Source organism: Pleurodeles waltl, chromosome 8 (genome assembly GCF_031143425.1).
Source record: "Pleurodeles waltl isolate 20211129_DDA chromosome 8, aPleWal1.hap1.20221129, whole genome shotgun sequence".
NCBI lineage: Eukaryota > Metazoa > Chordata > Amphibia > Caudata > Salamandridae > Pleurodeles > Pleurodeles waltl.
The window spans coordinates 1,381,793,176-1,381,819,487 of NC_090447.1; the positions used below are offsets into that span (position 1 = coordinate 1,381,793,176).

The following is a 26,312-nucleotide window of genomic DNA, read 5'->3' on the forward strand; positions in this document are numbered from 1 at the left end:
CAACAAGAACTGTTTGACCGACAAACTCTAAATCAGTCCCTTAATTTGAACCCTTCCTATCAGAATGGCAAAACTAGCCTTTCTACCAGTGAAGGATATTAACGCAACACAACAAGACATGTAATCTGGACCCCATTTTCTTAATATCTATTAGGCATGTTTTCTTTTCAACTAACTTGTTTAACTGCTTTATTTTAAGATTGTTTACAGGGCTTATATTTTAGAAACGCTGCATCGATGTTTTGCACTAAGATTTTGTAATTCATGTTGACAGCAGAGTCAAAGACTAGTGAACGAATTAAAACATTATTTTTCCTTGTTAAAAGTATAGTGTTCTAGGTACACTAGGTATGTTACCATGCAGAGTTCTTCCTCCTAATGTACACCTGCAAAGCCTCTGCTTTTTTACACGGTCATGATTTGTATTATTTCTTTGGTCCACTTTGGTCGCAGGGCAGACTGGGAGTCTGTGCCTTCGTCCAGCACGCAAGGAAGAGGAGTGCGGTGCGGGACCGCACGGAACAGGTAAGTGTGTTTTTTAAAATGTTTTTTTATTTAATTAAATTACATTTTAGTGCCCCCACCCGTGCCTCCTCCCCGCCCGCCCCTTCCGCGGCCTGCGAGCCGCTAGTGGGCAGAATATTGTTACAACAATATTGAGGGACATATGGTCTGTAGACAAAACAGAGACAGTTGCTGGAGCTGTTGCTTGTCTAATTGGGTTAGCCAGAGAACCAGAGAGATGGACAAAGGGCAGATCTCCGTGCTATTTGGTAAACCCTGAGCCTTTCATATTCAAGTCTCATTCCCTTGCATGCCCTACACTGTTCTGCTGCAACTTACTCGATTCAGTATGGTTTCTAAATGCAATTGTTTTGTCTCCGCTTCTTTGGAACAAACCTAACTGATCACAACAGTAAGCTATACTGGAGGTCACAAGGAAGAGAGGTGAATAAAAGGACATGCCAGCAAAGTACCACACTATGAATGGCATCAGACCCTTTATCGCCCCACACACCCTTGATAGAAATGAAACCCCTTGATATTAAAGACCAACCTGCTATGTGTACTATGCCTCTATGTCAAAGCGTCTCTCCTTAGGGTCATTGGAGGGACAGTGGGCACCTTACAGCTTCATTTGTGCAAGGCAGTATGGTACAGCACTGGTGTGCTTCAGGTTTATGGAGCACACCATGGGGCTGATTTAAGAGCTCCTAGCGCCTCCTTGCGCCACATTAGTATAAATTTTTTTACGCTACTGTGGCTCAACGAGGCAAAAATTGCAGCCCCAAATATACAAGGTGGCGGAGTGCATGCATTGTGCCACGTTGTAACCCCTTGCACTACATTATGCCTGTGCCAGCTAATCCAGCAAAGCTCCAAACTAGCATTAGAAATTTTGACGCTAGTTCCCTAACTACTGCCAAGATGCGCTGTATCTTAGATACGGCGCGCACACAGCGGCGTTAGAGGGGTGCTAAGGGGCTCGAGAAAAGTGACGCTGCACTGGGTGCAGCGCCAGTTTTCTTAAATCTGGCCCCATGTCCTTTCCCTGGTCACCACAGCAGGTACAGCAAGAATTCTGATTTTCCTAGCTTTAGTGAAGGAAAGTCTAGCTTTTATTAAAGACACGGAGGCGAGTATTATGCTTCCTTTTCTTGCTTTATTATCAATAGCAGCCAAGATAAAACACGCAAACAAGAACTACATATCCCATGAATCAAGAAAAAATATATGTCGTACATGAAGTCATAAACAAATAACCAATAGAAAGCACCCAACCCCAATAACTGTCTTGACTGCGAGCAACAAGTCCTCTTTTCTTGCGAGAGCATGTCAAGGTGAACGAAACAAAGGAATAATAACCAAAATAATGGAAAAAGCCATCAATAGCGTAAAAAAGTATTTTGCACAGTCCAGGGCTGATGGAGGAATCGGATTCAGGAGGTACCCATAACAACCGGAAAGCATTAAGCGATGATCGTGAAGAATGTCAGAAGGAGAGACTTCCTGAGGAAGGGTCTTGGAAACCAAACAAACATCTTCAAGACGAAGCGAGTGGTGCAGGGGGAGCCGGCACTGAAATAGAAATGGGAGGGTTAATAAAAGCGGTGGGATGATACTCGCCTCAGTGGCTTTAATAAAATCTAGACTTTCCTTCACTAAAGCTAGGAAAATCTGAATTTTATTACAAGAACGGAGGCTCCTATTATGCTTGTTTAAAGCATGTTAATAACAGAATCGGCCACAGAAGAAATTGGTTTACAATAAAAAGTTCTAAAAGTGGAAACATTAGACCAGTCTGCTGATCTAAGAATGTCCTCCAAACGAGCTCTAACCCAAAGGGCCTTAGAAGCCATAGCACCTCTGGCGGAATGTGCTCCAAAGGAACTGGTGTCAATATCCCGCAAGGGTCATAACCCATTTAACCCATCGAGCAAGGGTAGGGGAAGAGACGGGTTTATTAGGTTTAGAGAAAGAAATAAGCAACTGGGGAGAGGAGGACGTTCTTAAATCTGCGGTTTTTGCAATGTAAACCTTTAAACAGTTACCAACACAGAGTTTAGGATGCAAAGGAAAATACGGGTAATGAATCACAGAAATATTTGTCTTTGTCCTTCTATGAACTCTGAAAGACACATTAGTAGGAGAAAACTGGACGTGAATATGTTCGGCAGAAATAGCAGATCTATAAGTATTTACTGTTCTGTATGCTTTTCCCTGGGAGGCTAGGGACGCTAAAAAATGAATGACTAAAGTCACATCGGCTGAAAAGGGATCTGAATTCCTGTCCAAGCACCAGCCACACCAGACCAACCAGGCAGACTTGTAAGCCTTAGTCGTTCCTGGAGCCCAAGAGTGGCGGATGTACTGGGCAGCTTCCTCCGAAATTCCGGCGGTTCTCCAGGCTGACCCGAAATCTTCCATGCTACCAGAGTTAAGGTGTGGTGGAGAATCATATCGTGAGGACGACCCTCCAGATCGAGAAGGAGCTCCGGAAAGGGTGGGATTAGGACCGGAAAATCGATTGACAGTTCCAGAACCAAAGGGAACCAAGCCTGGGTTTGCCAAAAGGGAGTCACTAATACCAGGGAGGCTCGTTGATGACGAACCTGGGCCAGGACTCTGGCTATCATCATGAAAGGAGGAAAGGCAAAGTTGAGATGGAAAGACCAATCCTGGAGAAAAGCGTCCGTAGAAAGAGCTTGAGGATCCGGTCTCCAGCTGTAAAACCCTGGGAGGTGAGAGTTCATTCGAGAAGCGAACAGATCTATCGTCATGGCACCGAATTTCGAAGAAAGTTTGTTGAACACTAAAGGATGAAGACGCCAATGGCTGGAATCTTTTAGATGGCGTGAACACCAATCCGCTATTGTGTTCATTTTGCCCGGTAGATATTGTCCCCTGACCGACAATTTCCGAAGAAGGCAAAACTCCCAAAAGCTTTTGGCTAGATCTGCAAGAGGTTTGGATTTTGTTCCTCCAAGATGATTGATATACTTTACTGCGGAAATATTGTCCATCTTCAAAAGAACAGAGCAATTTACCTTGTCCTTTGCGAAAGTCTTTAGTGCAAAGGAACCTGCAAGCATCTCAAAACAATTGATGTGCAGTGCAGACTCCTTCTCTGACCATACGCCCCCAGTCAAGACGTTGCCACATCTTGCGCCCCAACCTGTCTGACTTGCAGCGGATTCTACTACTAGATCTGGGGCCGAAGAGAAAATTGCTCTCCCGTTCCATGCTTCCAAATGATTGAGCCACCACTGTATCTCTGCTCGAGAGTCCTGATCCAAAAGAATTACATCCGAGCACTGAAGACCTCTGCGGAGATGTCAAATCTTTAGCCTCTGAAGGGCTCTGTAATGTAAAGGACCTGGAAATATGGCCTGAATGGATGAGGCCAAGAGGCCTACAATTCTTGCCAGAGATCGAAGAGAGAGGACAGAAAGATTGAGGACTTGCCGAAGCTCGTGTTTTATTCGACTCACTTTCTGATGGGTAGAGACAGGGATGTTGTTTTGGAATCTATCAAATCTTCCACCTAAGTCGAGGGAGCAAGAGAAGACTTTTCCATGTTTACCAGAAAACCTAGGGACTGCAAAAGATGAAGGCAAATGTGTAAATGCTATAACAGGGTGTCCTTGTTCTGAGCCGTAATGAGAAAATCGTCTAGATAGATGATCAATTTTATTCCCTGAGCTCTTAAATAAGCTACCACTGGCTTCATCACCTTTGTGAAACACCAGGGAGTGGAAGCAAGGCCGAAAGGGAGAGCAGTGAACTGGAAAATGGAGCCTTCCCACTGAAATTGTAGGAATTTCCTGTAAAAAGGATGGACAGGAATCGCAAAATAAGCGTCCTGGAGATCTAGACGAACGAACCAATCGCCTTCCATCAAGATGTCTCTGAGATGGAGAATAGTCTCCATTTTGAAATGATTGTAAACAACATAGTTGTTGAACAATTTCAGATTTATCACTGGACGAAACTTTTTTTTTTCTTTTGGACCAGAAAAATAGTACTGAGAAAACCAGAGGGGTGAAAGCAAGTTTCTTCTATTACGTTTTTTGAAATCAAAGACAGAATCTCTAATTTTATTAAACATGATTGTTCCTGGCAAAACCTTAGTGGGGGAGGAGGACAAGGTTGGCTGGGAACTTGATACAGGTCTAGGCAATACCCTTGAATGGTCTGAAGAACCCATGGATCCGCAGTAATTTGATACCAATTTGAAAGAAAATGTGCCAATTGACCTCCCACAGGAAGAGGGCCAAAACTTACATTTCTTACCTGAGACTTGTCCTCCTCTTTGACGGTAACCTCTGCTCCTGAAACCCCTCCCTCTTTGAGAGTAGAACTGAGGTCTGAATTCAGGGAAGTAGAACGAGGAGCCTCTGAGGGGAGGGAACTGCCACCACGGGAGGTGAAGCGGCCAGTAAAGCGCCTCCTCCCTTTACCTGCCCTGCCAAAAACCCTGGAGCTGAAAATCTTCTTTAATGAGACCTGAGCCTTATCCAGGGTCGCGAAGGTAGAAACATATTTACTGAGTTCCTTTTATAAACTAGTCCCCAAAAAATAGACCATTAGCTTGCTGTCCTTCTTCTCTGGCTACCAGGCTGCCCAATTTAGGGTCCATTTTAAGCACAATACTTTTTCGTCTTTCCTGAGAAATAGCGGTGTTCGCATTACCCAAAATGCAAAATGCCCGGTGGGCCCAGTTAGAAAGAGTAGCAGGGTCAATTTGTGAGCCTTCCAACCTGGCCTCTTCAGCCAAATCAAGAATTCTGGTCAGAGGACCAACAAGGTCAAAAAGTCTGTCCTCGCAAATGGACCACGCCATATCGACCCCTTTCTTAGGATCTTAACCATATTTGGAGAAAAATAAAACCGTATTAGGATCAATAATGGGAGTGGAAGTGATGCTGTGAGGAAGGGAGGGACGGGGACATTCAGAGCACAATTTGTTTCTCATGGACTTGTCCAAAGAGTGTCTTAATTGAAGCAAAACATTTTCCGCCACATGTTCAGACGGGAACAATTCAGTAGAGTTTGGGTGGTCTATCAAAGTGGGATCAAACATTGGTTCCCCCAAAGCATCAAGAACAGTAAAATCATTTATATTTGAAGATAGGTCCGAATCAGAAAGAGAAATGTTTTGCCTTTTCTCTAGAGGCCCTTGCCAGGGATCATCAAAACTGAGTATCATCGTTTTCCCCATCATCATACTCCATATCATCATCTGTGTCCCTCAACTGTATAATATTAAAAGGAGAGGGACCCATTTCCACCATATGAAACTCCTTATGGGGGCAGGACCAGCAAATTGGGGAGACTCATCAGCGCTAGACATAGCCTGTACCTTAGAAATGGTGCGCTTTTCCTTTTAATTGGCTCAGAAACATTAGCATTTTGGGTAGACAGTTTTTTAAAAGAAAGTTCCAGCTTTTTAGACATATGCAACATAGATGTTGACACAGCCTGCTGAACAGTATCTTGAATAAAAGTATTCAAATCAGTGCAAAAATTATCAATGTCAACGTTATTATTATCTTCAGAAGCTTTTTTAGACATTTTCTAGAAATATTAAATAAGTTCTGGGGCAGAAAAGCTCACAAATTGAAAAAGGTAGGAAAAAAGAATAAATAAATTGTATACTAAAATCAAACCAGTGAAGAAAGGGTTAAAAATGTGCTGTGGGCTATGGGCGTATGCAGGGGGAGTGTAAAAAATGAAAGACACTCCCCCAAAACCAAAAAAGGCTTGAGGAGGCGTGACTCGCTCCTCGACTCCGCCCGAAGCAGGAACTGTCTGCTGGAGACGGTATTAAAACCGCCGAGGAGCCAGAGGGAAGAACGCGTTTGTAGATGCAGGAAAACCCTGAAGAAAGCTTGCCGAGACGCGCTGCCGCTGCGCGATGCAGGCTCTTCTGAGGAAAGCGCTCGAGTGAGACGCGTACCTTAGAAGAGTGAGGCAGGAGAGCCGAACGTTCGGCTCCTCAAGCGACGCGTGAACAAAGCGCTCGCTTTAGATTTTAGAAAACCAACAGGAAACCATAAGCCAGTTAAAAAACACAACAGATTATACATACCACAAAATAAAATACTTAAATTAAGAGAATAACAGCAATATTATATGTAAGGCGTAAAATAGAATTTATCTTGACTGCGAGCAGCAAGAAAAGAGGACTTGTTGCTCGCAGTTAAGACAATTATTGGGGTTGGGCTCTTTCTATTGGTTATTTGTTTATGACTTCATGTATGACATATATTTTTTCTTGATTCATGGGATATGTAGTTCTTGTTTGCGTGTTGTATCTTGGCTGCAATTGATAATAAAGCAAGAAAAGGAAGCATAATGGGAGTCTCCGTTCTTGTAATAAAATTGAGGGACTTCTTTAATATCAGTGGATTCCCACTCACCGTGGTGATCATGGAAGACACACACACAGTCATCAAGAAGCCCCACAGATGCCCCTTTAATACTTAAACCGCAAAGGATATGTAAACTGCAACATATAGTTGACATGTTCTTGAGAATTATGTCTCAAGATGTTCAAGGGTTCATGCGCCTGAATGTTTCTTTCCACTACAATAAAGATCTGATGGAAAGCCACATATGAAGTGTCATCATATGGATTTTGAGGCCCTTCAACACGTATTTTGGGCCCCCCTATTCATCAATTTAATGGAAGTTTCCTCCTAATTGAACACTGCATGGTGCCAAGCAAACTTTCAGAAACAGAATTCACACAAACAGTTCAAATATGTCTTTCCAGGGCCCTCATAAATATTTCAGATGCCCCTGGGTATAGAGAGAGAGACATTCAGAGGTAGAGGTGGGCAGGGAGGAGAGAGTCTGATACATGGAAATATACAGAGGTGAGCTATATAAAAAGAAAGTTCTCCAGGAGGCCCCTTGGAAGGTGGGGACCCTGGGCAATTGTCTACTTTGCCCATTCCTTATATGGTCTCTGCTTAGGTGCTTATCTTGCTGCTTGGTGTTTACTCCTTGCAATATTTGAGGAGGTCGTTGGCAACCTTGTTTTCTCGTTATGCCATGCTGCTAGCGGCTTTGGAGTCTCCTAGTGCCTATCCTGCATGTCCATACGTGAATTTGTTTTTTTCCCCCCACGGAAATCTCATCTTATAATACTTGACCTTCAGGTGTGCTGCAGTTTGGCTTTGATGTGATTAGGCATAGAACAGATTGCAGTGGTTGGTCCATGTGATTTTTCTGGCCTTGTGGAGCAGCTTACCTGTTTGCAGTATCTCTGTGTCGGGATTATCATTTCTTCTTTGGGAAAGTCTGGCATCTTGATAGCTCCCACTGGTCTAGTTCTGTTATGCATTGTGGTATAGTCAAGCCACTCTCTGGTGTCAGTGCTGCTGTCTCACTGGTTACATACTCAGTGGTGGTGGTGACTTTGACTTGCAGCTGCAGGCTGCCACTGTCTGGGGATGTTGGTGAGCCTCTCTTTGGGCTTTCCAGGCAATGGAGATTTCTGGCTGCTATTAGCTCTTAGTTTGGTTCACAGCAGTGGCAGCATAATACACCATTATACATCAGAAGGGATGACAGATATTTTGACATAAATGTAGACCATCTGCGAACGTAGACTGAAATTTGACACAACGATACTGACATAGGTGCAGTATTCCATCTTTTTCAGTCACTTTTATTTCACCTGGAAACAGCTGTAAATCCATTATTACGAGAAGAATGATGAACGAGCATTGGCAAAGCCAATGGGTCTCGCCTATGCACTAGCTATTGGCTTTGCCAATTTATTTTAGTCATGTTGTACACCAGCATGGCTGCTACTCAATATGGCTAAAAGTTAGTAGCATACAGGAGTCGCATGGGGTGTCATAAAGTGGAAGGGCGAAGAGTGGAGTAGAGTCTTGTAGAGTGGATTGGCAGATTGTGTTGTGTATTGGAGTGGCATAGTGTGGAGCTGCGTAGAGTGGCATACACTGGAGTGGCACAGAGTAGTGTGGACTAGTGTGGAGTGCATTGGAGTAGTGTGTTGCAGAGTATAGTGGTTTAGAGTGCAGTGGCATTGAATTCAGTGGCATATAATGCAGAGTTATAGAATGCAGTGGCATAGATAAGAGTGGAGCATAGTAGAGTGCAGTGGTTCAGAGTGGGGTGGTACAGAGAAGAGTGGCGCAGAGTAAAGTGGCACAGATTAGAAAAGCACAGAGTAGAGCAGTGCAGAGTGGAATGGTGCAGAGTAGAGTGAAGTAGAGTGCAGTGACATAGAGTGGTGCAGAGTAGAGTATAGTGCAGTGACAGAGTGCAGTGGCATAGAGTGGAGTAGTGCAGAGTAGAATCTCAGAGAGCAGTGGCGTAAAATACAGTGATGCAGAGACTTGCATGGGAGAGAGGTGTTACCTCTTTCTCACAGGAAGCCGAACAGGTGTTAGACCAAAAGGTCAGCTTCAAAGGAGAAGCCACATTTGAACGGCACTTGAAAGAGGAGCTGCTGTATTGTTCAGGCAGACAGACTGGCACTAGGGATAGGGAAGTGGAAGCCAGTTTTCAAAGTGGTTTTCCAGGGGAGTGTAGCACCTTTAGTAGCCACACCTCTGAGTTGGGCTAGGGAGATCTGGATGCTGAGGGAGGGGTTCTGCTGTGTTGGGAGTAAGATGAAAGCCAGATGACAAACTTCCCAGGAAGTGGTCATCGGAAAGGAGGGAACCTGGTAGCCCATTGGCTACTAACTACGCCTACCATGAGTGAACTTTCAGAGCATAAAATGGGTACCCCTTGCAGCCAGAACTCAGATCTTAATTGGACTAGAAGAAAAAAGCTTGAAGAAGGATTGCCCTCCTGCACTGTGGTACCAGAAAAGGGAGGCTGCACTGGCGTGGACTGCACCTGCTGAAACTGCTGGCTAACAAATAAGAGAGACTGTGTCTGCTGTGTGCTGATAATGAAGAAGTTGCCTCCAGAGCTCAGCCAAAGCAAAGAGACTCCAAGGTTCAGTTACTTGACCTCATTTCCACAGCACAGGGCCACAACAGCTGAAAAGCCTACTGGTGTAAGTTGGTACCCCTTTATCTTCAGACTGCTGCTGTGAAGCACCAGTGACCAGGACCCAATGCCCAAAGTTGCACCCGAGTTTGCTGAGCCCAGGCAAGTCATTGGAGTGCCGCTTGGTCACCAAGAAGCCAGGTTATTGCCCAGGGAAGGTTTTGGCTGTGACCCTGATACCAGGTGATCCAGTCCCCAAGTAGGGTATCCGTAAGGGCTTTGTTAAAGGGGGTAATGGTTCGGCTGAAGCACCACTGTCAGGACATTCATCTTCACTGCCACTGTGGGCAATTGAAGGTTCAGGACCTCAGATGCACTCCGCACCACCATTTCAAATTAGGCACCCTCCTCTGTAGCCAAAGTGGGGGGGAGACCAGACCTGTGTCTGGTGAGGTGTCCAAACCACTGGCATCTGCCAGGTACTTTTACTACTTGTCCTCTGGTTTATCAAATGGATGGTGGTAGCCATAAGGATCCTCAGACCCCTCCCAGTCATCACCTTCTCCAGGCCTGTCAAAGGAAAGGACACTAGCTCTGATTTGGGGGGCGTGATACTGGCATACACTGCCTATCTGGCTAAGTGTTGGCCCCTTCGATTGCAGGAGGAGGACTGTCCTGTGAGGAATATGGAGTGAAGGGCACAGGGAGAGGTAAGATGTGAATACCACATCCTTTGTGGCCAGTCTGGGGCAATCAAGATCACTCGGACCCCATCAAGGTGAATTGACCCAACGAATCAAGGGTATGGGAGGAAATGCATTAAGAAGCTGGAAGCTCCAGCTCAATTGAAATGTGTCTCCCAATGCTTCCTGCATCAAATACTGGATGCTGCAGAACAATGAGCAGTGCACATTTTCTTGAGTGGTAAAGAGGTTTAGCTGGGGAGTCCCACATAGCTGGAAGAGGAATAACACCGCCTGCATGTAAGTTGAGCATCTTGGCGAGGTGACTTGCAGCCATAAAAATCTGGAGATCCTGAACCCAGGACCAGAGTTGTCAAGCATCTTTGCAGAGAAGAGATGACCCCCACTCCTCCTTACTTGTTGAAGTACAACGTTGCAGTAGTGTTTTACGTCAAGATTTGGGCTGACTGACCATGAAGGGAAGGGAGAAAGATATTGAGAGCCAGACGTATCATCGGCAATTCTAGCAGATTCATATGAAACAATTGTTCCTCTGCAGACCACAGGCCTCTGATCTCCAGATCCTACAGATGTCCTCCCAATATTAAAGTGGAGGCATCTGTTATGACTGTGGACACCGAAGACCTCCATTGTGTTGAAACCACTGCTTGCAGAGGCACGCCTGGAGGGCCCTCATGTGCCAGTGTGCATGCCTCTACCAGGCCTAGCAGGCGAAACACCTTCAGGACTGGAATAACCACTCCATCCTGAATCATCAGAATCATAGCCTGAATGTCATTAATCCTCTGAGGAGGAGGGGAGGCTCATTCACAGTTGTTTCCCTTACTGTCTGTCTAAACAGGGAGTGCCAAGAGGTCTCTAGGAGAGATTTGGGCCTGTTGATAGAAAAGCCCAGTTCAAACAACAGCTGAGTTGTTACCTGCAAGTGATGCAACACCGACCTTCTGAGATGGGCCGCTACCACCACCAACACCTTTGTGAAGACATGAGGGGTAGAAGTAGGGCCAAATAGGTGGACCACAAACTGATAATATTGGAACCCCACGTGAAACGGAGATACTTGCTGTGTGACTACAGAATAGGGATGTGAAAGCAAACATCTTGCAAGTTGATTGACACCATCTAGTATTTTTTCTCCAGTGCAAGAAGCACCTAAACTAGGGTGCACATCTTGAACTTTTCTTTTTTGAGAAACCAGTTCAAAATCCTGAGGTCTATGATCAGTCGTAAACGACTATCCTTCCTGGATACCAGGAAATAATGTGAGCAGTATCCCTGACCCCTTTCCTGCTCTGGTACCAACTTCACTGTGCCCTTGTGAAATAGGGATTGGACTTCCTGTTGGAGAAGCCGAAGATGGTATGCAGAAAGTGTATTCAGTCTGGATGTAAAAGGTGGGGGGAATTCTTGGAAGGGTAGGGCATACCCCTTTTTGACAATACTTAACATCCAAAGATCTAATGATATGGACCTCCACTGATGCCGAACCTGGGACACTCTCCCTCCCACTGGTAAGGCATACTATAAGAGGGAAAACTAAGGTGGCTTTCCTTTGTTTTCAGCACAGGAGGAAAGGTATGAGGTGAAAAATGGTGGGCGGGGAATGGCCAGCTGTCTACCTCTACCATGCCCTCTGTACGACTTATAGAGGGGGTCTGCAGATTGCTGCTGTTCAGGTTGCTGCTGCTGGCACCCACTAAATGAAAATCCTCTAAAGAAGCTGCAAAGTCCTTTGAATTCCCTGTAATCCTGAGGCTGAGACTGAAGACCCAAGGAACAAGCTATGGCATTGCTGTCCTTCAAACATTCTAAAGTAGAATATGCCTTAGCCCTAGATAGGTGAGAGCCATCAAAGTTCAAATCTATAAGGGTGTTCTGCACTTACTATGAAAAACTAGAACTCCTCAGAAATGCATGTCTTCCAGTAGAAATTGAAGTGCCCATTGCCCTTGCCACAGATTCAGCCATATCCAGTCCCGTCATAATACCCTGATTGGGTGCTGCTTGTCCATTTTTCAATGGTTACAAAAAATGACCTTGGTAGTCATCAGGCAATTGAGGAACAGAATGCACAGAATACAGGAGGACATGAATGTACCTCCCCAGTAAACCAGTAGCTTTAGGGGACTATAGAGCCATGCTTCCAGATGAGAAAATCTTTTTAGCTCCATCTTCTTGGACTCGCTATCCAGAGGTGAAGTGGGAAATTAGCCTGGGGGTCAGCTTCGATGAGCATGAGGCTTGAACAACCAGATTCTCTAGTATAGGATGTGAGGACAAAAACAGAGGTTCTCCAGGAGCCAGCTTATATCGTCTGGCTTTCGGCCTTGAAACAGATGTGGCTGTTATCAGTTTCTGCCATGTATTCATGATTGGTTCTGTCAAAATCTCATTGAAGGGTATCAGTGGCTCAGAGAATTGTGAAGAGGAATGAAGAGGGAGTTGGAGTATTAGATTCAGCTCCGTGGTAGGAAGGGATAAATCTAACATATCTGATCCCCAGCTTTCCTGATGATGGAATGGTACATAGTGACTTCAGGAGATTAAATGCCTTTTGGCTAGCAATTCCCATTCTGGGGATGTATCCAAACCACTTGACTCTCTTAACCCTTCAAGCTCTGGGTCCGTTGAGGGCGGCTCAACAATCTCTCCCTCTTCCTGGGAGTCTCATCCTTCAAAACAAAATTGGCCTTTCTTCCATCACTTGTTCATCACTTCCATCACTTGTCCATCACTTCCATCACTCTCTTCTGGATCTGTGCCTAGGATTCTGATTAATGTGAGCTCGTATGCGGTGTCAGCTATGCCATTGTTGGCACCAGCGAAATCTGCAATTGCACCAGAGAAGTCAGAATGGACACCAGAGTTGTAGCTTGTGATGTCAGGCAGAAGTAGTTGGCACCGGTAGTGTCACCTGCTACATTGACAAAATGTCTAGAGAAAGTAGTACCCAAAAGAGGTGGCATCCTCTTCCTAGAGATATCCATTGGTGCCAGAGTTGGCCAGGGGACCCAGAACCTAGGCCAGCGACATAAATGGCATTAAGGGTGCCTGCTGGTATAGTGTTGAAAAGCCTCCTGGGAATAAGCTAAAGAACTCATGGAGCCAGCAGGTGCCCCAGATGGAACCATCGGCCTATTGCAAATATTGAACACAACATTAAAAAAGTTACTGGGGTCCATGACAGAGTTAGAAATGCTGTGTACACCTTTTCCTTTTGTGGTTGAGTAACTGGATCTGATGGCGGCATTGCACTTGATACTACAGGAGAAGTAGGAAGAGCAGATGGTATCAAAGGCTGACATCGACGCCAGAGACGAAGTTGGTTTGACCACCTGACCATCTTCCTCCAAGAGCGGTTGTGACGAAACCGGCCTCAGTGACCTGTCCTTTGACGAGCGATGTCAGGGCATATGACATTGCTTCTGGTTATGCTTCTTACTTGTTGACTTTGAAGAATGAGGGGATGGAACCCGGATTTTGGACAAGAACCTCTTTTTTTCATCTCACGATCTGGCCATAAACAATTTTGCCTCTCTCTCTTTCAGGGCCTAATGATTAATTTTCTGCCAACTGAAACAGTCCCTGGCATCATGATCCAAACCCAAACACCAAAGACAGTTGTCATGAGGATCAAAAATAGACATCTGACCCTCACAGTCCTTGCAAGGTTTAAAACCTGACTTCTGATGCTGCAACAATTTACAAAATCCTATACTTTAAGAGAAAAAACACTGAAAATGCAACAATTTCCAAACAGAGAGTATGAAAAAAATCATTATGCATTAAAGGCATGGAAAAAAGGGAGCTGATATCAGTATGTTGATAAGGGCTCCCACCTCTGCCAAACCCACAAAAATGGTAAAAGGATTGAAAGTCACTGGAAGGTGGCGGAAGCTGAAGATTAGGCAAACATGCCATGGCATTTAGAGTCTATTATCTCAAACGCATAATCTGTTTTTATCACTGAAGAGGTGCACCCTGTCAATAGGAAGATCCATTAGAGTGGACATCAAAGGAGAATTTGGATGTCCGTTGCCAGTTATGGCGATGTGTGGAAACAGAAGTCCCCATAGCACGTGCAATGGAATCAGCTGTATGGAGCCTGGATTTAATTATATGATGAAACGCACTCTGGTCATCAACAATACTTCCTGAAAATGCCCCTTCATGTACGCAGGAATGTGAGGCAGCATCATATGGGCCATGTTCCATAAGACGTGGGTTGAATGAGTCAGAAGACATAATTTATGGATTTCAGCACCACTCTCCCTGCCGAGAATGCCTTTGTGCCCCAATTCTCCTCTCTCTTAGACTCCCTGTCCAAAGGCAAAGTATGGAAAAGAACAATGCAGTCATCTGGCACCGAGCTGTAGCAGCGGGCCACAAGTCTATCTACCGCTGGCATAGGTGAGGACTTCTCCCAAGCCGCCAGGACAGGTGACAGTAAGGCCTTATTAAAAGGTAGCAAGGGTTGTGCTAAGGCTGATGATTGCATGAGGGCCTCAGTAAGGACATTGGTTTTCATCTATGCTGTAGGGAGCTGTAAATCGAAGGCCTCAGCAGCCTTCAGCATAATTTGATGGATGAATACTACTGGCATTGAGGGCCCAGCTGTTAACTCCATGGTGTGTTCTGGTGAGGTGTCCAGACCACTTGCTCTAGACAGGCCTTGAAACTCCTGAAGGGGGTCCTGGTCTGGGTCATCATATGGTAGGTACTCCACAGGGTCAGAGTCTACGCTAAATGTAATGGTGGCAAGTTCTGTGCACCTCCTCTTCTAGTGAGCATCGGGCTTCCCTATGGGAATTGACTTTTGGATCCACAATAGCCTGCTGTGCCAGTGGCTCTGTATCCGAAGGTCTCTCCACTGCTCCCATAATACTCTTTCCTTTCACTACGATCTCACTACCTCTACCAATCAGGCTCGTTCCTCTCACCATCTCCAACCATCAAACTCACATCATCCAACAGGTTCAACATTGCTAGATATCACACTCACCTATTGTTCGCCAGACTCTCACCATTGCTAGCCATCTCACTCTCACTGCATTCACCACAGCCACAATGGTCTCACATTACTGACGTGTTTCACCATTACTACCCATCACACTCTCACATCACTCAACACAAGCCTAACCATCGCTAGCCATTGTGCTCACATCAGTGACCACAGTGTCACCATTGCTGATCATCACACTCTCATCACTCAGCAGAGTCTTAGATCTACCCATCACACTTCTGCTTCACTCACCACAGTATCCCCTCCACTTTCCTTTGCAATCCAAGACAACAACTCACCAGTGACATTCTCACAGAGCTCACTAGTCTCAACATTGCTACCAAACACTCTCATGGCACTCACCACATTTTCACCATCGCACCCTATCACACTTTTTCATCACTCACCAGTCTGGTCATCACTATCCACTGCCACTACTATCCTCTGCCACTACACTCCACATCACTCACCACTCTCATCAGTGATAACCATCTGACATGGTCCACCAGCCTCATCATACATTCTAACAACACTCACCACAGCCTTACCATCACTACCCATTACACTATGACTTCAAATAGCCATTATCGTAATTGCTACCCATGGTAACTGAGAAAAAGTCTCACCATTGCTAGTCATCAGATTCTTAGGTGACTCACCAAAGTCTCAGCATCAATATCTACTACGTCCTCAGTGTTCCTTCTCGTCACACTGTTGTATCACTCAGTCTCATCCTCATGAACCATCACTGCCTAGCCACTGCTACTAACACTCACACATCACTTATACAGTCTCACCACTGAAACCCATCACATCTCACATTACGCACTAGTCCCACCATTGTTACCCATCACATTCTCACATTAACCACCTCAGATTTATCATTGGTACACATGACACTCTCCCATCATTCACCTGTCTCACCAATGTTAGTCCCCGCACGATAAAATCACTGACCCATCTCACCATTGCTACTCCTAAACTCTCAGATCACTTGTCACAGTGTCACCATCTTAGACATCACTCTCCAGTCTCACCATCTCTACACATCACACTCCCACATCACTCACTAGTCTCAGCAATGTTAGTCTTCACACTCGTCACTCAACAGTCTGATCATTGCTACCCATCATATTTTGAAACTACAATCATTCCCAGCACACTCTTGAGTTACTCACCAATTTTACCATAGCTATCGATTATGCTGTCAGATCTCTGGCCAGGACAAAGCCCTTGATGGCATGTGCCTATCTGGAGAGAAGGCTGACTCCATCTGGTGTGCTTGAAAAACAACACATGAGCCTCGACGTGCTCCCTTGGTCTGACCTCCATGGTGAAGCTATTCTACCAGGAGTAAGTAGCATAATTGTTCGGGCCACTCCACGTCACAGCAGTCCTGTCATTGACACATTTCTGGGACTGGCAGACTGAACTACCCACCTGGCAATGTATGTGGGTTCAAGCCCTGACAGACTGCACTAGCTACCGGGCATTTGATGCTGTTTTAGCACTTTCCTTCCAGATGGACTGTGCTATCTGCATGGCATTTCAAGCAAGGGAAATGCTTTCTTTAAGCACTTCATACCTTAATAGACTGCACTACCTGCCTGGAATTTCAAACAAAGGCAGCACATCCTGTCACAATGCCAAGCCCTGACAGACTGCGCTGTGTGTGGCATTTCAGGCAAGGAAAGCGAAAACTGTTCGCTCTTCATTCCCCGACTGCTGCTCTACTCACCTGACAGCTACACACTGATGTCTTTGTCTTTCTTCTCCGACACTGGATTGGTACTGTCAGCAGTTCATTCCCTGACAGTCTGCAGACTGTGTCTGACATGTCAAGTGATGGAAGCGCATCATGTCAATGGTTCGCGCCCTGACAGTCTGAAGACTGTGTCTGACTTATCAAGTGAGGGGAGCGCATTCAGTCAGTGGCTTTCTCATGCAGACTGCTATCTACTTGGGATTACAGCAAGGGAAAAGTATCCCGTCAGCAGTCCCCATCCTGACAAATCACACTCCATGCTTAGAATTCCTACCAAGAGAATACCATCCAGTCAGTGGTCCATGCATCGACAGACTGTGCTTTCTTCTTGGCAGGACCGGCTTTAGAGCTGGTGGCGCCCTGTGGGGTGGTCTATTTTGGCACCCCCCACGCCATGACCACCTCCTCGGATTTCCTCACTACCACCCAGCAAATGTGCCCCTCATCTCTCCATAGCCCCCCTTTCACATATTCATTTGTTTTAAAAGGCTGGCTTTACTAATCCACTCAGCTATCCACATAAAATATAGTTCTGTTCTTTGCAGCAGGCATATTAACCCTCTGCATATTCTTCTTCTACGCTGCTTTATGGCTGGTCAAAGCTGCCACTGAACAAAACTCTCATCTCTCTCCCTAGCAGGAACATTAATCACAAGAGGTATCTTCATATTTTAATTGCTTCTTGAAGGCTGGACACACAAAAAACTTTTCAAGAGGTGCTTCTAAATCGCAAGCTTCTAAGTTATTGCTCAAGACAGCGCCCCCTTGAGGGCAACACCCGGTGTGGTCGCACCGCTCGCACCGCCCTAAAGCCAGGCCTGCTTCTTGGCATTTGAAGCAAAGGGAGCACTGTCTTGTCAGTAGGTCACATCCCGACAGACTGCACTCCGTGGCTTGAGTATCGAACAAGGAAAGGAACATTCTGCCAAAATTTCACACTCTGAGATAGAGGAAGTTGTAAATGGCTACAGACTGATGTGTTTGTGGGTGTTCTCAAACCTTCAAGGTAAATCACGCCCAGTTTACTCAGTGGCTGCCTCGTGCATGGGATTTTAACCCTTGTAATATTATCTATGGTATAATATTATGTAGGAGAAAATGAATATACATCTTCAAGGCTATCTTGTGGCCATGATATCTAGTTTGCAAGTGGTTTGTATATGTTTGCACAGGGAAAGTCCCTATTTGTAATATAATTTGATTCGTACACATTTATGTGTATTTCCCCCAAAATAATAAACCTTATTTTATTGTACCAAAATATTAATTAAACATTTAGATTCATGTTATTTGCTATGTATTTTTGCTGTATTTACATTGTCTAATTGTAATAAAAAAAATAAAAACGGTAACAAGTACAAAGTCAATAAAGTAACTACAACAGAGAATCGTTGTTACTATTTTTATGTAAAAAAAAGTAAAACGCCATTAGAAAGTAAACGAAAGGATAATAGCATAAACTTGAAATTAATATAATATGTAGCAGAGAAGCAAGGAAAAATTAAATGCCTTGTGCAGAGCAAATGGAGAAGCAGAATCTGTTAATTTAGTCTGTCACATACAGCTTCCTTTATTTGCATAAACACGCCCAATAAATCTAGGCGCATGCGCAAAACAATAGGTAGCACATTTGCAAGCTCATTGTTAACCGAAGGATCACTGCGCAGTACGAAAGGAATTAATTGAAACAATTGTTATGAGACATTAACTCATTGGTGCTGGCTACAGGAATGGGGATTTTACAAACAAGTGAGGAGTAAAAACCATATTATCCTTCAAAGGGCTAACCAATCTACATAAATCATCCCGCACCGAACTCTGAATACTTAGTTCAAGAAAATAAAAAAGGAGTGACTTACAATGTCTTGTGAACCGCATTTCTTCGTCCTGATTCTGAATGAAAAGACAAGTGATGTATTTTACAGAAAGATCGTTTGCTATACAGCATACGATACACAAATATTTTAGCACTCATATTAGCAAATGGCAGCTTCTTGGGTAGGGTTGTGTGTATTTTTTTATTATTACACACGTGCAATCGGGCGTAAACCCAGGTTATTGAGCTACGAGTTTCCTGCATGCAGTCTGTTTTCCTAATGTTTGTACTGATTGTGATTGAGACTTGGCTTCAGCAGAAAATGCCTCTCTGTAGCTCTGAGTGTGCTTGTACTCTGCATTTTTTTATAGAAGCTCAATCAATGATTAACACCCATCACTAGGCTAATTGCATCGCGTTTAAATTCTGTTTTAGGTATGCTTAACAGATTATTGGCTTTATTCAAAGTCTGGTGGTATGTACTTTGTGAATCAAGGTTACTGAGGACACAACGTCCACCACCATGATGGTCAAAGGCCTGCCACAATCAGAAATCCACTGCTGGCTATTCTCAAGACTAGGTGGGTGAAAGTAGGAGGAACATTCACGCTCAGAAATACGTCAGCCGAATGCATGCTCATCCAGCATCTCACACTCAAGCTAGCCAAGTCTGTGTCCTGAGAAAAGTGGAGATTTCTAGCTACAAGTACCGATGGTGGCTTTTTGGGTGTTCATAAAGTAACTCAACTCAGGGTATGATTGTGTGTGGTAGGCTAAGGTAGTCTGTGACCACTTTAGCTCCTAATATAATAATGGAATGTAAGTCCTATGTCTCCATCAGTAACTCTAGGAGAAGCATGTGACTAAAGCGTTGAAGAGCTTCACACGTGGTCTTTATCAATAGAATTCCAAATGGTGAGCACTGATGAACAAGTTAGTTACCTTCAGTAACAAATTATCTGGTAGAGACCATATCTAGCCGCAGATTCCTTTCCTTTGAATTTCCCAGTTGTCAGATTGGATCCAGAAGATTTTTCGTGAGCAGTACCCCTGCACACTGGTTGGTGGCATCGAATGGCCACTTATATATGCACCAGCTCCACATGCTGACATCCATGGAGCCATGAAGTGCACTGACACTGGTGTGTCTGAACTAGGGCGCTAAAAGGGATTATCCCTAACCCTAGAAATCTGTCCGCAGAGCGGGGAGGATGGGTTGGTCAGGAAAGCATCTGCGGCTAGATATTGTCTCTACTAGAAAATGCGTTACTAAAAGCAAGTAACATGTGCATCTGATGGAGACATCTAGCCCCAGATTCCTTACATTTCTATAGATACCAAAGCAATACCATCCCTTGCGGTGGGCTGAAGACGAATGTTAAACTAGGAAGTCCTGCAGAACAAAACAGCTGAAATGGCCGTCCCTGGAGACCTGACTGCCCAGGCTGTAGTGTTTGGTAAATGTGTGCAGGGACACCCACGTTGTTGTCTGGCAGGTGTCCAGGACTGGGACTCCACATGCTAATACAGTGGTTGCAGCTTTAGCTATGGTGGAATGAGCCTTTAAGCCTTTAGTCTTCTGCTTCTTGGCCAGTGCGTAGCAGATTTTAATGCGGAGAATGTCCCAATGTGAAATGGTTCATTTCTGCACTGCCCAACTCTTCTTCGTTCCAACATACCCCATAAAGAGTTGGTCATCCATTCGACACTCTCTTGTGCGATCAAGGCAGAACAACAATGCTCTTTGTGGGTCCAGATGGTGGAGGTGCTCCACTTCTTTGGAGGGATGTAAAGGAACGTAGAAAGTGGACAAGGTGACGGATTGGCCCACATGTAATGGTGTCCCCACTTTCTGGAGGAAAAAGGCCCTTCTGCAAAGCCCCAGTTTGTCTGGGAAAACAGACAAGTAGGGAGGCTTGGATGACAAAGCCTGCAGCTCACTCACCCTCCGGCAGATGTTACTGACATGAGAACTGCTGTTTTTAGCCTGAACAGCTGGAGGCCTTGAAAGGAGCACACATCAGGAATGTGAGAACCAAATTAAGGTCCCACTGAGGTATATTGAAAGGCAAAGGTAGAAACATATGTGCAAACCCCCTAAGACACCTTTGTACATTAGGGGAGTAAAATATAGAGTATTGGTCAGGCAGCCACTGGTAGACAGACAGAGCAGAAAGCTAACATTTCAGAGTAACCAAAGCGGAGCCCTGCTAGGAAAGGTCAAGAATGAAGAGAATTACATCAGTGAAAGAAGCAGGAAATGGGTGGATTTCTCTGCATTATAAAATGCAAACTTTTTCCTTCAGCAGGCGAATACCAACTTTGTAGAGGAACACCTTGCTGCCAGAATTACATTACAGACTTTGGGAGAAAGGTCAAAAAGGTTGAAAGCTGTGAACTGTCACCGCCCAATCTCCATGAAAGAAGGCAGAGAGTTAACAGGTTTGGTTGGAGGGACAGCCTGGTCGGGGAATCAGTGCTCATACTGAGCAGCTGGAGATACCAGACTCTGTGCCCAGCCCAGAGCCACAAGGATGACTTTGGCCTGGTCTCTCTTGATCTTCTTGAGAGCTCTGGACAGGAGTGGTATGGGTGGTAAGCCGTAAGGAGGCCTGAGCTCCACTCTAGATGAAAAGTGTCTCAGAGTGAGAGCCACCTTGGAAAAGTCCAGAGCGCAAAATTGTTGACAGTGTGCGTTCTTGGAGGAGGCGAACAGATCTAACCAAGTCTCACCCTACTGCTGAAAGAGACATTGTGCCACTTCCAGATGGAGATGCCATTCGTGATCCACTAGACATTGGCAGCTGAGTTAATCTGCTCTGGTGTTCAGGTAACCTGCCAGATGTTGAACCACCAGGGATATGCCCTGCTGTTCTAGCCATACACAGAGGTGTAGGGCCTCATGACAGAGGGTCCACAACCCCAACCGGCAGTGTTGCAGTACCACATGACAGTGGTGTTGTCCGTGAACACCTGCACTAGCCATCCCTTGATGGAAGGAAGGAAGGCCGTCAATGCCTGATGGATTTCTTGGAGCTCCAGCATGTTGATGTGAAGTCGCTTTTCTGCAGGAGATCAGAGTCCTCTGAATTGCACCTCCCCCAGATGGTCGCCCCATCCTAGAAGCGACGCGTCTGTCACTACTGTGAGATTTCATTGGGAAAGGGAGACCCAATTGCGGTTTGTTAGCCACCTCTGCAGGTCTTTTCAATCAATCAATCACTGAGATTTGTAGAGTGAAATCTTGTCACCCCAAGGAGCGTTCAGGCGCTGGGGGGAGTCTGCGAGCCATGGCCAGCTGGTGATGGAGGTAGAAATGTCATGACTTTAGCTGTCTTCTGAAGTCTTCCAGAGAAGGGGAGGTGCACAGGTGAAGGGGGTGAGCGTTACTGGACTTGGCAGCGAGATAGGAGCAGCAGCAGCCACCAAGGCATTCCCGACGGATGCGGAGGATGTAGGCCAGGTCGAGGTTGGCAGAGCAGAGCTCTCTGGTGAGTTGGTGGAATGTGATGCATTTGCTGATATAGGCAGGCCCGACATCGTGGAGGGTTTTGTAGGCGTGCATGAGGAGCTTGAAGTGGCATTTTTGCAGGATAGGGAGTTAGTGGAGGGCCCTGAGGTGGGGACACTTGCTGGTTCTTCTGAGGAGGTCGAGGATGAGTCTTACTGCTGCATTCTGGATGGTCTGGAGGTGATTCAGGAACTGCTTCTTGGTTCTGGCGCAGAGGACGTTGCCATAGTTGAGGTGGCTGGACATGAGGGCCTAGGTTACTGTCTTCCTGGTCGCAATGGCGATACATTGGAAGATCTTGCAGAACATGCGGAGGACATGGAAGCAGGAATAGATCTGGATCATGTCGGAGAGATTCCCCTGATACTGTGCCTTCTGGAAATTCAGGTCCCACTGCAAAGCCCACATATGCCATCTGGCATGCGTCACAAGCAGGATGCAGGAGGCCCAACAGCCTCAGTCATTCTCACTGAAATTCAGGATAGAGGCTGAAACATCGGTTTCACAGCCTTAATATCTTAGACTTGCTGCACAGGAGATAAGACTGAAACTACATCATGGTCAGAACAGCTCTGATGAAAGGGAGCACCTGAGATGGAGCCAGGTGTGACTTTGGCATGTTTATAGTGAACTCCAGCGAATGCAGGAGGTTTGCCGTAGTCTGAAGGTGGGAAACAACGAGACAACAGTTTGGTCTGAGCTTGCCTTCAACAGCCAGTCAACAAGATAGGGGAAGACTGCCACCCCTGATCTCTGCAGATGAGCTGCAACCACTGCCATCACTTTAATGGACACTGAGTGGCGCTGGTAACACCAAAGGGGAGCACTGTAAATTGGAAGTGCTTGTGACCTACCATAAACCGCAGGTAGCGCCAATGGGCAGGCAGGCTAGGGATATGGAAATGTGAGCGTCTTGAATATCTCCTTCTTGAGGAAGAGATTGAGGGTCTGCAGATCTAAGATAAGCTGAAGACCTTTATTCTTTTTGAGTATCAGAAAGTAGTGGGAATAAAAACCACTGCCTACTTCTGACATCGAAACCCTCTCTACATCCCCCTTGGCCAAGAGAGCCATTATTTCCTTGAGGCGCAAGGACAAATGATCCTGTGTCAGCTGATCATGAGATGGAGGTACATGGGGAGAGGAGAATTTAAAGGGGAGGGAGTAGTCGCTCTGAATGATCTGTAAGATCCACCTGACCGATGTTATGGACTGCCAGTGGTAGAGATGATGGCTGATTCTGCCACTAACTGGATGCCCAGGGTCTTGTAGGGCAAGGTTAGGAGGGCTTAGGGACTGCGGTTGCTGGGGGGTATAAACCGCACCCTACTCCACGCAGAGGCTGGGCAGCTTACAAGGGATGTGTGACTGGGATAAGGTTGGTGTGGTCCAAAGCCCCTTCCGTAGCCACAAAATGAGCAAACGGCAGACTTGGGGTGACGTGGGGCAGCTCAGAGACCCAAGGGCTTGGCTGTAGCCTGCGAGAACTTAAAGTGCACCAGCGCTGAATCTTCCTTGTCTCCAAAGAGACAATTGCCATCAAAGGGCATGTCCCTAAGGGAAGCCTTGGGCATTCCCTGAAAAGCCAGATGTTCTCAGCCAGGCGTGGCATCAAAGCACCACTGTCGAGGAACTGCTCTGCCTAGCAAGTCAGTCGTGTCTAAACCACAGCTGATGGCGAACTTTGCTGCATCTCTCATCTTTGACAGCTTGGGAGAGGATTGCCCAGACCGGGAGCTGTGGCAGCACTTGCACAACTGTGTCCCACAAACTGTGGGAATAGTGGCCCAATAAGCATGCAGTGTTCACTGACCTCAATGCAAGGCTGGTGGAAGAAAACGTTTTCTTTCCTAAGATATCCTGCCTCTTGGATTCCCTGTGTGGTGCTGCGGCAAGGAATGTGCCATAGGAAATAGAAGCCTGGACCAGCAACTGTTCGCAGGAGCCCCTATCCTGGGCTTCAGTTAGTGCTTCATTAAAAGAGAGTGGGCTTCTGAAGAGGAAGCTCCCAGCTCGCATATGTCTCTACCTACTCCTAGAGGAGGAGAAAGCATGCCAATATTCAGAGACCTATCCAGCCTGTTGGCATCACCCAGTCCCTCACACCAGTCCATGTTTGGCCTTCTATCTGGTATCCTAAAGGGTGCAGTGACCCCTCTCTTTCTTCCCCAAGGCCCTACTCTTCAGAATAGGGCTCAGGCGCAGACCTTGGACACGTGGATCTGGTCACCACAGGAATCAACGTCGGTTGACCCTATGCCAGATTTGGGAATCTAAATAGGGCTCGTGCCACCGGTGGGCACCAGAAGTATTGGGGAAGGTCGCAGTGGCATGCCGGTCGTTGGTCTGCATCCGTGATTAGATCCACAGAGGCCCATCAGGGTCGAGGCCGAAGCTACTGCTGCAGATCCTGATGGGCCCTCCTTGACCCTGTCGGGCCCGAAGGTGCTCTGGAGGGTTTGGCCCTCTCAAATATGCATCGCATGGCCTCGTAAAAGTCTTTTATCTGAGTGAGGGGTGCTCCGGCTTCCGGAAAAGTGTGGAGGTGCGAAGTCCAACCTAGTGACAAATTCACAGAATTGTGCCTCTATCTCCGATACCAGAAGGAAAATTCTTCAAAAAAACGAATTTGCCAAAATGTTGAAAAAGGTCTGTCAAAAAATGACAGCGGGGTAGCTCTCCTCTGGATCAGCATTAATTGGCGAGGAAAGAAAAGAACTGATGTCAGTGTGCCAAGGTGGTGTCTATATAGGTGACCACCATGTCATTTCCAGTGCAGACGATACCAAAGATGCCATGCGGAGCCGATCAACGCTACCTACTGACACGCAGGGGTACTGCTCATGAAAAATCTTCCAGATCCAGTTTGACGCTTGGGAAATTCAAAGGTAAGGAATCTGTGGCTGGACGTCTCTTCTAGGGAAGTGTGTTTCCAAAAGCGTGCTACATAGAACATCTGAAAAGTAGACTCTAAATAATGGACAACGTAGAAGGATGAGAGATGTAATGGAATGCAGTAAACTTACCATGCTCTTAATTTCTGCATCCATGTCACTTAATAGTAATTCCTTTTCATTACTGAAAGACAAAATGATGGGGAGATAAGAGTGGCATATTTGGTGACATGCATATAAAGCTCACAATATAACTTAAGTTGATAAACTGTGTTGATTCACTGGTGCTTTCAGAACATTTTACTTTAAAGGAAAGTTTTGACTGCATTGAAAACAGCCTTTTAATTGGAGTACATAACGGAGAGGATTTAATGAGTGATTGATAATGCCTCAAAAACTGCATTAAATGTAAGTGTATACCTCTACAGGCTTCCATTTCAGAGGTGCTGCATTTCAATCTGGCACAGTTGTTCACCAAGAGGTGAAAAAAGGGCATTGTGCAGGTAGCAGGGACCACACAGTTGGTGGTCCTGTGGTTGCAAGAAGCATTCAGCACCCCAGTGCTCCTCTTAGAAATTATTTCATTGTCACAAAGCCCTTTCATGAGTCAGAATATATTCTCTGTATACCCAACATGATTTACCTGCATACCGTAAAACAATCCAGTCAGGAAAGCCCTGATCCCCAAGGGAGAACAAATCCCATAATATAAAGCTTTTGGGGTGGCAGGGTGGTGGGGGTCCCAAAATCTCTTTAAAACTGATGCTCTGTATTACCGTATGGTACTTGCATTTCAACTACTTAGACACATTTAACCAATGAGACTCCACAAATGAGACCCCTTCAGTTTCCTTCCAGCTGAACCATAAACTGGCCATACTAGCATATAAAGGAAGTCCCGTCATCATTGAAAAAGATGGATCAGCCAAGGTCATAGGTTATGAATTGGCAGTTTGGCTGATTAGCGCCAATCCAGGAGTATATTACAAAGTACACTGTAATCAGAATTTCTCAAGTCTCCCACTGAAGCTTGCAACTGCTGTGAGAGCAGTAGGTGCTGCAAGAGTTGAAGGTGGAGAGACTGGACAAACCTAATCAGAAGTGGAATGTTTGTGAGCTCATACTTTATCTCAGAAGAGC

At 45.7% G+C, this 26,312-nt stretch overlaps 1 long non-coding RNA gene across 1 annotated transcript; it reads right to left on the reverse strand.

The window, feature by feature from the left end:
* Positions 1 to 1,698: 1,698 nt before the first annotated feature.
* On the reverse strand, positions 1,699 to 25,358 carry LOC138249232 (uncharacterized). The gene is made up of 3 exons (XR_011194797.1): positions 25,305 to 25,358; positions 18,811 to 18,844; positions 1,699 to 2,079 (listed from the first exon to the last, which is right to left on the reverse strand). It is a non-coding gene; the product is annotated as an uncharacterized lncRNA (long non-coding RNA).
* Between the last annotated feature and the right edge of the window lie 954 nt (positions 25,359 to 26,312).